Below are 4,344 nucleotides of genomic sequence, written 5' to 3' on the forward strand. Positions count from 1 at the left end.
TGTTTTTAATGAATTACAAACTAAATTACAAATAATGTTAATAGCAAGAACACTTGAAGACAAGAGGTGGGAGAAGAGAGACAAAATCATAAAAAGAAAAAAATACTCTTTTTTTAAACATTCGCATTACAAAATCCCAAGGTGCGCATGGCAACAAATCCACCCACTCCCACTTAAAAAACTACTATAACCTGAATGAAATATAAATATAATTATTCATCCTTCTTTTAAAGAAAAAAATTTTCCCAATGCCCTCACTCAATCACAGCCCTAAAAAAGTGTCAGCATTCTCAAAATGATGTCTAAACCCTAACTTCCACTCCTATGGGGTGGCCTTCAGAGGAAGATGGGACCTGGGACATGAAGAACTAAGAATCTTAAAAGGAAGAGAAACATTGAAACAACTTTTCCTTGCCTCATAAGGCCACAGTGAAGCACAGTTCCTGTCCTGATACCAAGAGGTATCAGCTTCCCAGATACCTCTTGCCCGTAGGAGGGACAGAAAGGGGGTTCTAGGGGCAATCATTTCTACTGCAGTCCCATAAGGACTGCAGAGACTGGGAGTCTTGAGTCTCCTACACTGTTAGGTGAGATGAAACACTAAAACTAGGGTATAAATTGGTTGGTCTATTTTTTAACCTAATTCTTTAAAACAGGCCCCTATGTTTTTGTTTTGCTTGGTTTTCAAAAGTTCCAACTTAGGTCCTCTGCTATCAGTTGGCCTTACAAACACAGTGGTCGCAGAAGGCTTGGGGTGTCTGTCTTCCCAAACACAGGAAATAATAATTTCAGGGCTTTCAGAGATTGGGATGGCAAACCCTCTGGGGCGTGGGGTGGGGGTGGGGAGAGTCAGTCTTTTTTTTTTTTTTTAAACACCAGCCCTCCTCAGCAATGACTAAGAGGAGGAGGAGAGGGTGGTGGAGGGACTTAAGTGCATCTAATACTGAAGCTTCCTTTCATTTTCACCTATTTCTCCCCTCCACCGTTTATATCCCCAGAGTTGGCTGGTTAAGAAGGGGAGGTGGGTGTTAAGGCAGCCAGACAAGATCAGAGGGCAAATAGCCCAGGGCCAAGCCAAATCAGGCCCCTGCTGGAAGAGAGGATGAGACTTGGGGTAGGGGCTGGGGGAAGGACATCAGAGTCGAAGGTGTGGTACTGGCTTGGTCACATCCTGGAAGAAAGGGTGAGCCAGAGCTGCCTTTGCCGAAATCCGCTTGTTGGGGTCGTAGTGCAGCATTTGCTGGAGGGAGAGATGTATGCTGACTTCAGTGATGTGACAGTGGACTAAATGGGCAGCAGGTGTTCCAAGAAATCAGGAAACCAGAATTCCTTTTACCCAAGGCAGAGTTCCCAATTCCCTCCTCCCTATACTTGAACGGGTGTGCCAACAGGGAGAGAGAGAAGCAGGGGCTAGGGAAATGCCAAGACCCAAAGTCCAGGGTCTCATCCTTCCTTCATCCTGGAAAAAACCTGCCCTGGGGAAGTAAATGAGAGGAAATGGGTGCCCATCCCAACTCTCACCGACAGCAAGCTCCGTCCATCTTCATCCAAGGGAGGAACAACTTTGCTAAAATCTTGCCGGGCCCACTTGGGGAAACTCGGCTTATAATCAGGCATAGAAGTAACTCCTGGCCAAACCACTTCATCTGGGGTCCCCAGAGTCCGAAAGATCCGGAAAAGTTGGTCAATTTCAGAATCTCCAGGGAATAGGGCCCGGCGGGTCACCTGAAAATGGGGAAAGAGAAAAGGCCAAGACCCGTACTGATGTCAGTCAAAGCTGCTCCCTGTGCAATGGAGGTTCCCACAGGCAGTGGAAGGTCAGCAGGGCCCCATGACTCCCTCCCCAGGGCCTTTCATGGGGTCAGTCACACAGAGCTTGAGACAATGAAGTCCCTTCATCTGTCTCCTCGCCCCCTCCTTCCTTCCCCCAACCATGCCTTTGCAGATCCCCAAGGCTGGGTGGGGCTGGGAGGGGGTGAATGTCTGGGGTGCCACTGACATGTAGCAAAGGGATCCCAAGCCACTCACGGGGTGTGGGGTAGACACTGCGGTCATCCCCCCTCCTTGTGATGCAGCCACTTCTAGATAGGAGCACAGCGGGCAGAGACTGTGTCTTCCATTTCTTCTGTGTTCCCCACAGCACCTAGCATGGTGCTGGGTACACACTAGGTGCTTAACAAATATTTTTTGATGAATTGAGAGAGGAATATGGGCAATTGTAAGGTAATGTACTGGGGGATAAATGCACATTTTATATACAGGCTAATGGTTTCTAAGCCCCCAGTTACAACCCAGATAAAGGACCATAAAACAAATTGCGGATTTGATTTGAAAATGCAGCGCACTCCACTGTTATATTAAAGGGGATGGGAGCTCCCATAAAAGGCTGGGCCTCAGGGATCCTTCATTCTGAAAAGCCAGAAGTTGAGGGGGACATGGTTTAAGTCTGCAGTTTAAATAAAAGGTATGGATGGATAAGGTGAATACAGTTGGTTTCACCATATTCCTGGAACCCTACAATAAGGTCTACAGGCCAAATGAAGGAGGCACTGAATGGCAGGTACTCATTCTCCCAAATATATGCAAACTAAAGCTAAAACAGCTGCAGAAATGATTTAGCTCAATTCAGGGGTAAAGATGTGTTTTGAGTGCTAAGGCCGTTTGAGGCTATACTAACATTGTGGTTGGCATCAGGGACAACAGTCCTATCCTTTCCCCCCTACCTGCCTTGATGCTACTCTAGAGAAAAAAAACCCTATGATAATAGAAGGGCCACGGGTCTAGGCAAAGAAACAGTTGTGTTGTTCTTGAATGTGGGGAGGAGTGAGCTGGGTGGAACTTGGGCTTGCCTCCGTACCATTTCAGCAAAGATGCAGCCCAGGCTCCAGATATCTACAGCTGTGGAGTAGTACTTGCAGCCCAGAAGGATTTCAGGTGCTCGGTACCACAGGGTCACCACCTGGGGACAAGAGCAGGAAGCGGAGGGGTGGTGCATGGGGCATGGTGATTCCCACATCTCAGCTCCTCAGTGTTACTCTGCTAACTCTCAGCCTGTTAACAAGCAGCTTCTCCCCCTTCATCTTTCCCATCTTTCTGACTTCCCCTCAGTAAAATGTATATAAAATGTATATACAACTTCTTAGACCGGAGTTAGCCTCGCCCATTGACTCTGAGGACCATATTTTCTGAACCCGCAATTTGCAACCTTCCTGGAGAACTTGAGACAAATGGTCATAATTTTAATGGTGTGCCATCCAGCTCTCCTCACTTCATATCTATCAAAGCCCAGTTAGCCCCACAATGTGAACTTGGTGCATACTCTAAAACTTCTTGGGGTAGCCAGACATACTTTCCATCTAGTGAGAGAGAAACTGCTGACCAGATAGGTTTAGTAATTTTGTGAATGTCCTTGTTAACACCTCCCAGGAAGTTCAGAGAAGAAATGTAGAGAGGGTCTCACCTCATGGGTGTAAGTACGAACAGGAACTCCAAAGGCTCTGGCTAGTCCAAAGTCTGCTAGCTTGATGGCCCCCTCTGCGTTGATAAGCAGATTCTGAGGTTTGAGGTCTCGGTGCAGAACCCGATGAGAATGGCAGAAGGCTAGGCCCTGAAGCAGCTGGAACAGATAACTCTGACAAAGGAGAGAGAGAGGACTTTGTTCCTCCACCACAGTGAGCTATTAGGGTCTACTCTCTGACTGCAAAGCTCAACTAAAGCCTTTTACTATATTAGATTATAATTACATGTTTATAAGCTGTATATCCCATTGGAGTGAGAGGCCCTACCAGTGAAGACAAGAACTAGGTCTTATTCAGTTTTGCATCTCTTTTCCATATCCTGTGCCTAGCACATTGAAGGTGCTCAATAAATGTGCACTGAATAAACGTTTGTTGGTAGATTGAAAGTAGCTTGGGGAGTAAAGAACCCAGCCCTAAAACAGACAACAGAGACTCACTGGCTATTTCTCCTACCAAACAAGTGGAAGGGCTTCTTGGAGGAATCTACCAAGTGCCCTCAAGTCCCATTTATCTGAGTTTCATCTGACTTTCCACCTGAGCTACAAAGTTGACTCACTAGGGTTTCAACTTCTTTGATTCTCCTGCCCAGCCCAGGGGTTAATAAGCATAATGAGCAGTGAAAGAGCCACAAAACAAAGGTGTGTGTGTGTGTGTGCATGTGTGTGTAGGGGGATGAGGGCTGGGAAGGAAGCCAAGATCACAAATCATCACTCAGTCTGAATTGCCTGTCTTCAGTCCCCCCAAAACTTGCCCATGTTGGGGAGGAGTTGTTGAGAAGGATTACCTTGATGAGGGGAAGAGGAATGCCAGTCAAAGCAGAGGCATC

Source organism: Zalophus californianus, chromosome 9 (assembly GCF_009762305.2).
Source record: "Zalophus californianus isolate mZalCal1 chromosome 9, mZalCal1.pri.v2, whole genome shotgun sequence".
In the NCBI taxonomy this organism is placed as follows: Eukaryota; Metazoa; Chordata; class Mammalia; order Carnivora; family Otariidae; genus Zalophus; species Zalophus californianus.